General features: G+C 41.0%; 1 pseudogene across 1 annotated transcript in view; it reads right to left on the bottom strand.

Moving 5' to 3' along the window:
- Window positions 1–13,059, bottom strand: part of LOC310824139 (cytochrome P450 3A27-like) — a 164,257-nt pseudogene that overhangs the window by 12,882 nt on the left and 138,316 nt on the right. Inside the window, exons 6-7 of the transcript in view lie at window positions 5,129–5,348; window positions 4,763–4,925 (exon numbers count right to left, since the gene is read on the bottom strand). The product of the transcript in view is annotated as a cytochrome P450 3A27-like (transcript). The remainder of the gene's footprint in view (window positions 1–4,762; window positions 4,926–5,128; window positions 5,349–13,059) is intronic.

Raw genomic sequence — 13,059 nt, 5'->3', positions numbered from 1 at the left:
GGATCTCCTCCTCCCTCTGCCTAACTTTTTGGTCCCTTCTCTTTTGTTTCTCATATTCCTCTATCTTTTTCTCAAACTCTGCCTTCTCTGTCTTAATCCTCTCATGCTCCTTCCTGATATCCTCAATACTCATATATATTTTCACCTCCATTGTTTTTATGCATCTACAGTAGATAGAACACAAACAAAAATGATTGAAATAATCTCCACACACCCATACTATAATGCAACAGGAATGTCAGAAAGATTCCCCAAATGAGAAAGGGATAACAATCTTTGAGTTTGCCCTACTGAATCAGTCAACAAATACCAGTACACCGATTGGCAGCAAAGAAATGTTATTATCTATAATGTGTGTTCGGCTGGCGTCATAATGGGTTTGGAATGACTATCATGGTAATTCACTGCCTAACAACTCTTATCAGCGTTCGATGCAATGGTTCGAAGTGACTTGGTCCTGTCAGAGGCCTATGTTAGAGTCAGCAAAAGCTTCCAGTGTGGGTTGGCTGGCTATGTTTGTTGACACGCCTTGAAATATAGCCTACAATTGTGACCAACAGGTCAAATATCAGTGGCCATATAATGGGCACATTTTATTAACTGGAATCGGCCTGGTACAGGTAGGAGCCTATAGGCTAATAAGCAGAAGACCTCGGCAAAATTAAAATAGCCCTAATTCAATTCATGCATTTAGGTCTCTCATAATAATAATAAAAAATATATTTGATTTGGAATGTGTTTTTCATTTGTAGCCACAATTTCAAAGCCTGTGCAGTTGAGTGCAATAGACACACAAACAAAAACACAAACAAAACACTAACAACAACAAGAGGACAGGACCTAAAGGAAGGCCTTTCTAAAGATGTGAGTTTTTAGGCATATAGAAATATCCAACGCTGAATTCGACTTAATGGGAATATCATCTCCTAGTGACAGATATCTCTCAGTGACATTTTTACGCGTCCCTTGTCCAAATGCTGTAAAGGTAGTCGGCCTATGCCGTCTCAAGTATTTACAAATACAAGTGTTATAAAACTATACTATATGTCAACTATACTACATCTCTGGCCTACATTAGCCTACCTCAGTCAGTAGGCTGTGTATAAGCGCCGAATCTTCCGGTTATAATCTCTTTATATCTCACTCTGGTAATACTGATTGCACAGGTTCAGGTTGCGTCTTAGCTCGTTATGCCACTAAACTAAAAGTTCAAGAACTTTGTGTATTATTGCAGAACATTCTCAATTCTGTGTACATATCAACGTCATAATGATACCAATAGCAACGCATTTTGGGTGGAATCCTAACTCCAAATCCGCGCGCGTAAATCTTGCATTCATGTCAATGGGAAATTGATTCGATTTACACGCGGATCTCGAGTTAGGATTCCACTGCAATACACATTTAAGTTCATTTGAATTTATAGTGCATTTTACCCACAATATACGGCTTACACAAAAGTAGCCTACAAGACAAATACAACATTTGAAAAAACATATTGCATAGAATCAAATTTGGGGATATACAGGGTTTTTTTCTTTATAAAGTACATTACAAACATAAAGTCTCATAAAGTACATTACAAATACGAAACAATTATTAGTCCTATTTTTTATTAGTAATAATAATAAGTATTTTATATTTAATACAAAATAGATTAAATGGTGAAATTGGTGTGTATAAATATAATAAACTTGACTCATAATTCGTATAGTGCTGTTTTTGGAGTAATTACTAATTACTAGTAATTACTGGTGTGTGCGGACTGCGCTCTCTGTCCCGTCTTTCTACTGTGGGGCAGCGGAGCACTCGTGAGCGTGATTGGCGTAAGCAGGGAAAACCTCACGCAAATTATATTGGGTATGAATTCTGCCTAGCAACAGGTGGCGAAAAACTATTAAACGCTAATGTCGTTAACGTGGTCTGACATGACAGGAAATAATCACAAAGCAATTCAGTTCATCTACTGTACGTCTATCGCTAATGCTAGCTAGCTAAAGTTTTCACAATGAATCGTGTAGATTATTTGTTGACCATGCGGTTCAGTACATTGCCTTTGGAAGAGAAGTTGGAGATAAAACGTTTAGGGCCAACAGGAATGGTTTGACAAAAAGAGATGGCTAACCGCTACCACCTCGAAACATGCGCTGTTCTGTTTCCCATGTATGATTTTTGGTGGAGACTATTTGGGCATCGGCTGGATTCAAAGACATTATACATCTGTCAGAACAGAACAGACACCAGCGACTGAACGGCCTTGACATGCTTTCCATTGAAAATGCATTGATCCAGGGACAGATGGATTTCAACAGTAAAGTCATCGAGAGGTTTGCTGAAGCAACGAACCGCCGCGCTACTTTCCTATTCAAGTGTGCAGGTCTGTTTGGACATGTATGACAAATGGACAATGCGCCGTTCAATGTAGACTATATTGCTTTTGTTTTGTAGTCATTTTAAACGTTATACTGGCTGTGATATAAAGTGGAGGACTAAATGTTACGTATAGGCCTAATATCTAGACAGTTGATGGGCACACTTGTTACTTGTCGCTTTCAGAACCCTGGACTGGGCTCGGGCTGTATATTCATATAGTTCCGTTAATTAGCCTAGCCTACTTTCCGTGATTTAATGTGACTTTTGTAGTGTGTTATAGCCTCTGCACTGATGCTATTTATTTCACATTTAAAATAATACAATTGATAAAACCTGATTAAACTTTCCTACAAGTTAACGATGTGCCGAATGCTTGTATTTTGATTAAACATGCAAGTTATTGAAGACACGTGTCTGTCTCATCTTTTTACTTTGTTGCAGTATAGGCGTTCTGTGTCGCGCTGAAGCGTATGAAGTGTATTCAGTTATGGGGTTTACTGTACATACTTTTTCTCTGCACTGTTCCTGCTGCAGAGGATGCGTAAACGATTTTCCCATGTTGTTTTTTGGTTGTGGCCTGTGTTTATACATTTAGGCTATTAGTTGTATCCTACTTTTCAGTTTTACAAGTCAAATCTTATGACAGATGAGATGGCACTTCAACCGATAAAATGCAGGTACATTTTGACTACTGCTGCACTACGATACCCATAGATAGACCCAATACATTGGTAACTGCACTACTTATACAGCTCATATACTGCTTATACTGTTCATACTGCATTCTATATTTATTCTGCTTATAATGTTACTGTTAATACATATATTGCTTATACTGCACTACTTATACTGCTCATATACTGCTTATACTGCTCATATACTGCTTATACTGCACTACTTATACTGCTCATATATTGCTTATACTGCTCATATACTGCTTATACTGCACTACTTATACTGCTCATATACTGCTTATACTGCACTACTTATACTGCTCATATATTGCTTATACTGCTCTACCTGTATATATTGTTCACATTGCACTTTTCTGCTTTTTTGCACTTCTGGTTAGACGCTAACTGCATTTCGTTATCTTTGTACTTGTACTCTGCACAATGACAATAAAGTTGAATCTAATCTAACACCTATTTATTGTCATGTTTTGATGGCATGTTGTTCATTCTCATGTTATGATTTAGTTTGTGATTATACACACGTTTTTAGCGTGATGATAGAGACCCACTACCAGACAAGTACAAAACATACACAAGTCACATGCAAATCCCTGCACTGCAGACGACAGACAACAACTGTCTCTGTACAACGAGTCCTGGACCTCCACTAATAGACAGATACAAAGAGAGCAGCATACAGTAGCAGCAGAGCCCAGAGGCGAGGCGAGGCAAGGCAAGGCAAGGCAAGGCAAGTTTATTTATATAGCACATTTCATACACAGAGGCAATTCAAAGTGCTTTACGTAAAATAGATAAAAAGGAAAGAGCATGAAAGAAAAATTAGAATAAAAACGCATAAAAGACATAAAAAAAGAATAAAAGTCACAGTGCATTTTAGGGTCACAGTGCAATTATTAGCGCCAATTTAGTTTCAATTTAAGGCAAAAGCGAAGCCCTTTTTTTTTAAGCCCATTTTTGAAAGTAGCCAGTGTTGGGGCTGATCCTAGATCTATGTGTAACATAATAACTGAGAGACCTGCAGCAGGGCAGGTCCTCATCACTGGCTGTCTGCTTTGAGCTGGTTGTCGTTGGACTCCTGGCAGCGGAACAGGTCCATCTCAATGGGTATCTGGTGAGAGTTGACACACAGTTAAAGTATGAAGGAACGAGTAAAACAGATGTCAGCGTTACACTATGAATGTTACCTAATACAGTGTCACTGTTACGTTCGGGTAGCATTGCACTATAAATTCAAATAAACTCAAACTCCTGGACAACCTCTCTTGGGTCGACATACATTAAAATGGCCCTATGAAGTCTCGAGGGAGTTTTGCAGAAATACAAATAGCTTTTTTTTTAAATCTCACACTTCCATCATTTAGTAGGTAGCCTATACTGAGGATGATTGGCGCCTAGTACTGAAAAATGCAATCTGGGAAATTAAATGGGGAGTACATACTCATGCAGTACGCAAGTACAGAATTGTAGTATGGGGGTTCAAACCCGGGTCTCCCATGTGGAAGACACAAACGCTACTATTAAGCCAAGAGGACATCCTCAAGGTCTGAAGGCGACACTTCAGTTTACATGTCTCAGGCAGGGCTACCTCATCACCCGAGTGTGATTCCAAAATCACCTCTGCTACATATAGAAACGCAACAAAGTCATAGGTACAAAATTATATTTACAATCATTGTATCATTATTTTGTCTCACCTCTGTCTCTTTGCAGACGGTGAAGTTGAACCTCTGTAGAATCTCCACCATCGCCAGTTTCATCAATACCAGAGCGAATCGCATCCCGATACAGTTCCGTGGGCCCAACCCGAACGGCATGTAGGTGTATGGGTCGATGCTCTCCTTGTTCTCCTTACTGAACCTACACTCGGAGAGTTCAGAGGAGGAGGGGTTAAAGAACATATCAATTAAATCACAGTAATATGATGGTTATACATGGTTGAAGAAACCTGTTTGTGTTTGGTCGTCGCATTTAGGTTTGTTTTATGGTTGTTTGTGGAACACTGCTCTTATCGTTGCTGTTGTGATTGATATTGTGGTTGTGGTTAAGATGTGGCCCATTACCTCTCTGGTTTGAACTCCTCTGGGTCTTCCCACACATCGGGGTCACGGTGCAAGGTCCAGATGGGTATCATGACAACCATACCCTTGGGGATGGTGATGCCGCTGATCTCAACAGATTTCTTGGCGACTCTTTCAAGTCGATGGGGTACAACCTGAGAGACTCGTTGATCACGCTGTCTAGATAGTCCATCTGCATCAGAGCCTCGTACTGGATAGGAGCCTGCACAGGGATATTACACTCACATGAGCACTAGTGATTGGTCGTTCACGTAGCCGAAACCCAGAACTAACTATTTTTCGTTGCAAATCTGAAGAGCTGTTAGTTTTTTGTGTTCTTTTTTTGGGAAATGAACACAGTACTGTACTTATTCTAATCTGCATAGCCTAATTTCATGACACCCGCATACAGAACGCCATTACTTTCAATGTACGTGTGTAATAGTGTCTTGCTTTTTTGTTATACATGAATAAACAAAAAAATCGCTAAATAATGTTATCTTGATAGTTAGAAGAAAATACATTTAGATTCCACTGAACAATGTAAATGATAGATGTACACAAGGATCAATCAGAAGTCAAAATGCCACTAAACTGGGCTGCTTTTAGTGGATTGACTGCTTGGAATACTGAATGTGGTACAGTCTATTATTTCCTATCACAGTCGACAGACTACAAGAAAACTGTCAGGTGGTTCAAATGTGAATAACTTGGTATCCATTCCATTAACTGTGGCCGGGCAGCACCGAACAGCCCAGAGAACATTACCATGGTGCTTTTGAATATTAGGTCCCTATCTGGCAAAACCTTTATTGATCTTATCTCAGAGCGAAAGCTGCACTGTAATGTTTTTATCTGAAACCTGGCTAAACATGAATGCATGTCAGTCTATTAGAAGTGGGGAAAAATATATTTTCACTCTATTATTTATCTAGCCATGTCGCTGAGCAGATGAGAATTTCATGATGAATATGAATATGAATAGTACACCATCAACAGCTTCCTCCTGTGATAATGATTTAGCAACCAGCTTCAACACCAAACTAAGGGCAACTATCGACTCTGTAGCACCAGTCAAACTGAAAAAGGCTGTGGCCAAATTTAAAAGAATTTGCAGAAAGTCTGAGCGGACAAAAACTGCAGGTCCACCTTGATATTCTTCGAGAGCATCTTTCTGCTTTTAATAAGGCAATAAAAAAACACCAAGACAGACGGGATCATTTCTCAAAATTGATAATGAATCATAACAACTCAAACAGTGCTCTTTTCAACGATTGACAGCCTTATAAATCCCGCCCACAAGACACCTGGTGATCTGCTCTCCACCTACAAATGTGAGGAATTTGCAACATACTTCTGAGATAAGAGAAACAATATTAGGTGAGGAGGATCACTCAGGCAAGACCTGAAGATGTGTTTGATGACTTGTTACCCCACCTTCCACCACATGAAAGCACTATGAACTCTTTTGCAGTGGTCATACAGAAATGCTCAGCAAAGTGGGGGTCTGTTCATCTGCACCTAAAACTACCATGGTGAAACCCCTCCTGAAGAAAAGTAACTTAGACTCTTCAGTCCTTAGCGATTTTAGGCCAATCTCCAACCTTCCCTTTTTAAGCAAAAAAATAATAATTCTTGAAAAAAAGGTGTTCAAACTGTTAAATAATCTCCTTCTTCCCAACTGTACCTTTGACATGTTCCAATCTGGCTTTTGTGCCGATCATAGCACTGAGATAGCACTATGTTGTTAAGTTATTAACTAGGTTCTTAATGACCTTAGAATTAATTAATTAATGCTGATGCCAAAATGCTCTTTGTCCTTGTCCTGGTCAAACTGTCTGCACACTTAAAGACACTACTTACAGTAATACTAAGCACCAGGCAAAAAAACAAGGTGTTACCATTGACTCAGATCTTAATTTTGAAACCCATATCAAGAATGTGACTAAAACATATTTGTATCACTTAAAGAAGAGTAAGTAAGTTTGCCGGAAATCTGCCATCGTGGAGAAATTCTGTCTGAAGTTGTCCAAACAACAACATCCTCCCTAATAATAATATATCCCCCCGAAATGAACTTGCAGTGTTGGACATTAGCTGTTGTGTTTCTACATGCGCACACGATTGGGAGAGGCAGCCACCAGAGAAAGGTCAGTCTACTCCCCTAGAACACCCCTGGCACTCACAACATGTTTATATGCAAACCGAATGTCAGGTAGGACACTGCATTTTAAAAAGCGTGTTTTCCGAACCAAAACAGCGTTCGTAAATGAAATATTTATTCATAAGGGATTTATTATAAGGGATCTTGTTCCCTGATCGCTACCGATTAAAGATAGTCATTACAACCGTTAGGAAGCTTTTAGAAAGCTTGAATATTACATGGACCTTTACAGAACACAGCTGTAAAGGTGCAACCTTTCCTCTCGCAGGCTGACACTGAGAGACGAATGCATGCTTGTATTACTAGCAGCCTTGATTACTGTAACACTCTCCTGTCTGGTCGACCAAAGAAAGCTATTGGCAAATGATACAGAATGCAGCAGCACGAGTCAGATGGAGAGCACATATCACACAAGTCTCTGCACTGATTACCTGTTAGTTTTATAATTTATTTTAAGATAATTGTATTAGTTTAGAAATCACTCTATGGTCATGCACACCACTGCATGTCAGACATGCTTTTAAGGTATATACCCTGGGACTTCCGGTCAGCGCGAGTATGGTGTAGACGCGTATTCTCGTTTGTCCCACCGACTTTATAAAATCTTAGACTTTAGCCCCCCTTTTACACATCTTTATCACGAAAAAACGAGTAAAGACAACTCCTAATCACGGACCACATTAGAGGATGACTTCAAAAGCTACCAGAAGTACTAAAAAGGACGAAACCTCTACTAAAGATATCGCCGCAGCTAGCCACGTGGATATGGAAGCCATAGCCGCCATGCTACGAGAACACAGAACAGCCCTTTCGACTGACTTCAAGACTGCCTTCTCAATACTTGAGGCAAAACTGGACTCAATGCAATCCAAAGTAGACGACCAGGATAGACGAGTGCTATCTCTTGAGACCAATGCCAACTCAGTCAGCGATAGCATCAGTGCCCTTGAAACCAACTGCGCAGCACTAGCCGACGCCAATGCAAAATTACAAGCTAAACTGCTAGATCTGGAAAGCCGCAGCAGGCGCAACAATATACGCATCATAGGCTTACCGGAGTCAGTAGAGGGCACCCATCCCACCGAATTCTTTACCGGGCTCTTGGTGGAGGTACTCGGGGACCAAATCCTAGATTCACCGCCGGAATTAGACCGGGCCCATCGATCCCTTGCAGCCAAACCAACAGCAGGAGCGAAGCCTCGGTCCGTCGTCATCTGCTTCCACAGGTTCCAGACCCGCGACCTCGTCATTCGTGAATCCCGCAAAATGAGAGGCAAACTCCAGTACCGCGGCAACCCAATCCACATCTTTGAGGACTACAGTCCAGACGTGTTGAACCAGCGAGCTGAATATCGAGAAGTCATGAAGGAACTGTACAACCTGGGCCTCAGACCAGCTCTACACTACCCAGCCAAGCTGTTTGTCACACCTAAGGACGGCGGCAAGAAGAAACGGCTCTTCTCCGTCAAGGAAGCACAGGAGTTTGCGTCTTCAAATCACACTCCGTAACACCGACCGCTCTGATACAGGTTACAGCACTGAACAGTCTACCTCGACTGAAGAGATCTACGTAGCCCTTGGGCGCTGTAGCCTACTCGGGGCCCGTCAACATGCCGTGAGTTGGATATTCAGCTGTGGAGCAGATTAGCTCTGTAGGCTAGGCAGCTAACCGTCTATCCTAAACGGATCATTTGTATTTTTGTTCTGTTCTTCCGTATGTTCTATTAATTAAGTGGCTACGTTCTGTGAGTATAAGTCGTTCTGTGAGTATAAGTCGTTCTGTGAGTATAAGTCGTTCTGTGATAATAAGTCGTTCTGTGAGTATAAGTCGTTCTGTGAGTATAAGACGCCACCATAGCCTTATATGCAATTGTCATTAACTTGCTCAAACGAACTTGTAGGCACCTTAACCTGTTGGATGGCAATACTCATTATATTTTCTGTGTTGTATATTACAAAATGTTCACCTTGTATATTACATTCCTCAAAAGGTTAGCCCGTATATAGCCTATGTTCTCATTTTCCCCTCAGGATTTCATTATTACCTTGCACAAACGAACTCGTAGGCACTTTGGCCTGTTTGATGGCAATACTCGTTATATATTTGTGTTGTATATTTATAATGTTTATAAATATATGTATGTAAGTTAAGGGGCATTCTCTTTAGTTCGGTGGGCCGTGAGTTTTAGACAAGGAGCCCAAGAGATGCTTTCCAGTACAAGGAGCTGCCCTTCTGGTAGTCTCCAGGCTAGGGACGGGTGGGGGGTGGGTTTATTGTTTATGTTTATTATTTTTCTTTTGCCAGCTTATTCTAGTTTTCTCCGCGACAACAATTATCTACCCTGCTTTACAAACATAGACAATGACACAGAACACTAATTCAACTCAAGTGCAAAGAGGAGGTTACAAGTTTGTGAGCTGGAACGTAAGAGGATTGGGTCACGTCATGAAGAGGGCCAAAGTATTTGCTCACCTGAAATCTTTATCGGTGGACATAATGTTTCTACAAGAAACACACATAAAGCACGTCGCTAAGGGGAGACTCAAGGTTAGTTGGGTTGACCAATTATATCAATCGACCTTTAGCGCTAAGGCGCGAGGGGTGGCAATCTTGATCAGGAAAAATGTTCCCTTCGTTCACAATTCCACAATGAGCGATCCAAATGGTAGATTCCTCATAGTAGCTGGCGTTTTAAACTCTGTCCCTATAACATTAGTGAACCTGTATGCCCCCAATTTCGATGACCCATCATTCTTTCAAAAGGTCTTCAATGCGATCCCCAACATCGCAGAGACTAACATTCTAATTGGGGGTGACTTTAACTGCGTCTTGGACCCTCTGTTAGATAAGCAGTCGTCAAAATCTCTCCAGCAATCCAACTCCAGTATCCGTCTCAATACGTTGATAAATAACCTCAATCTAGTTGATATATGGAGACTTACACACCCCACAGTTAGAGATTTCTCCTTTTATTCTCCAGTCCATAAGTCTTACTCGCGCATTGATTACTTCCTGCTAGACTCCAAACTGCTATCATCTGTCAAAGCTGTATCCTATCATCCCATTATCATATCTGATCACTCAATACTTTCCATGGAACTGAATATTGGGGAGCCCAGAGCTGGAGGCCGCCAATGGCGCTTTGATCCTACACTTCTACTCGATGAGGAGTTCACTAGGTTCTTGCAAGAACAGATCTCCCTCTTTATCTCGGAGAATGACACCGGAGATGTTAATGACTCCATATTATGGGAATCCCTAAAGGCGGTGATCAGAGGTCACATAATAGCATTTGCCTCTAATAAAAGGAAAAGGGAGAACAGTAGATTGAAAGATATAGAACGAGACCTTTCTACTCAGGAACATCTGTTTAAGAACCATCCAGATGATGCTACTCTTGAGTCAATCACCAACCTAAAACATGAACACAATACCATCTTGTCACAAAGAGTAGCCGCACTGCTTGCTAGGACGCAACAAAAATACTTTGAGTTGGGTGACAAACCCCATAGTTTACTTGCAAGGCAGCTGAGACACACACAAGCCACTCGTGCTATCCATAAAATAAGGGACAGAAAAGGTAAACCTATAACAGACCCGGTTGAGTTAAACAAATGTTTCGCACAATTCTATGAGGAGCTATATCAATCCAAATGTAAAACAACGGACCCCCACCTAGTGAACCAATTCTTGATCAACAGCCAACTCCCCACACTCGACGAAGAAGCAGCAAAGACATTGGACTCCGATATAACATTGGATGAGATTAAAACAGCTATCTCTCAATTTCCTAATAACAAAGCCCCTGGCCCTGACGGGTTCATCATTGAATTCTACAAAAAATACCTACCAAGCCTGGCCCCATTACTTTTACGAATGTTCATACATTCAAAAGAAACCTCTGTGCTACCCAATACACTATACATGGCAAACATTGCTCTGATCCTAAAGAAAGACAGAGATCCACTGGAAATGTCATCCTACCGTCCTATATCACTTCTCCAAATGGAGACTAAAGTGTTGAGCAAAGTGCTAGCAAATAGATTATGCAAATACATAGCCAAATTAATACATCCTGACCAAACTGGTTTTGTCCCGGGCCGACACATATATTTCAACTTACGCCGACTCTTCAACATCATGTATCATAACCACACAGACGAGGCCATAGTAATAGCCTTGGATGCCGAAAAAGCTTTCGATTACATAGAATGGAAATACATGTTGTCCACCTTAAAACACTTTGGTTTTGGTAAAGGGTTTATTAACTGGATTGAAATCATATATGCTCATCCTCAAGCATCAATTATTACTAATTGTGAGGTTTCGCAACCCTTCCATCTTCAGAGAGGCGTGCGCCAAGGGTGCTCCTGTTCACCTTATCTCTTCAACCTAGCCATTGAGGTTCTAGCCAGTCAAATTAGAGCGAATCAGGAGATTGCCCCAATTCGCATCCACAACACAGTTAACAGTCTGTCTCTATTCGCTGACGACATCACATTATTTCTGTCGCACCCTAAAACATCCGTCCCACCATTATTACGTTTAATAGACACTTTTGGAAGCTTTTCTGGATACAAGATAAACTGGGAGAAGAGCGAACTGATGCCCATATCAGACAAAATAGACCTAGGTTTCCTACAAACCACTCCCTTTAAATTGTCAATGGACCAATTCAAAACTTTAGGTATAATCGCCACACGTGAACACGGGAAACTCCTGAAAAGTAACTGGGAACCCAAGATGCATCAGCTAAAGCAGAATATTGAATTTTGGAATACATTACCTATCTCACTGGTTGGCCGCATTAATGCCATAAAATTGGTTGCCCTCCCACGTTTCTTATACATTTTTCAATCCATCCCTGTATTTATCCCCCTCTCCTATTTTAAGAAGTTGGACTCCATCTTATCATCTTTTATTTGGAACAACAAAACGGCCAGAATATCTAAAAAACATCTATGTAAATCCAAAACAGAAGGTGGCTTCGGTTTACCGCAATTTAAATTGTACTACTGGGCAGCCAATCTGAATGCACTTTCCTACTGGCGCAGCTGCCTGCCGACAGTCCACACTCATGAGAGCAGACCCTCGTGGCTCCAACTTGAACTAGCCACATGCAATCGTACTTCCCTCCCTGCAATACTCAATAACCCAGTCAGGACAAAGATCCCAACCTACATAAACAACCCTATCATTCTTCACTCCTTAAAGATATGGAAACAAATCCAATCTTTCCTTAAACTCCCTAAGGTCTACTTGGACAGCCCAATCTGCCACAACCATGCCTTTCCCCCTGCACTGGCTGACCCAATCTTTTCCATCTGGAAGGACAGAAATATTGCCACAATAAGGGACATGTATGTTGATGGGTACCTTGCTTCTTTCCAACAACTGCAACAGACTTACGCTCTCCCGACATCACACTTCTTTAGATACCTACAGGTTAGGAATTTTATTAGGATCCATCTACCACACTTTGAACAAATGCCCAAACATAACACACTAGACAGCATCCTTCGACATACACCAGGCATCAAAGGTTCAGTCTCTTTTCTGTATGACACTCTGCAGGCGAACGTAGTGATCTCCAATGTTAAACTGAAAGCCGACTGGGAACAGGAACTCGCTATTGAAATAACTGAGGAAGTCTGGGAGGCAATACTCGAGAGAATACATCATAGCTCTATAAATGCAAGACACTCCCTAATACAATTCAAGGTAGTTCACAGACTCCATTATTCAAAGTCAAGGCTACACTCCATCTAT

The sequence above is a fragment of the Argentina silus genome, assembly GCF_951799395.1.
Source record: "Argentina silus genome assembly, chromosome: Y".
Taxonomy (NCBI): Eukaryota; Metazoa; Chordata; class Actinopteri; order Argentiniformes; family Argentinidae; genus Argentina; species Argentina silus.
Note: the sequence above shows the minus strand (reverse complement) of the source record. Positions and strands in the feature narration are given on the sequence as shown.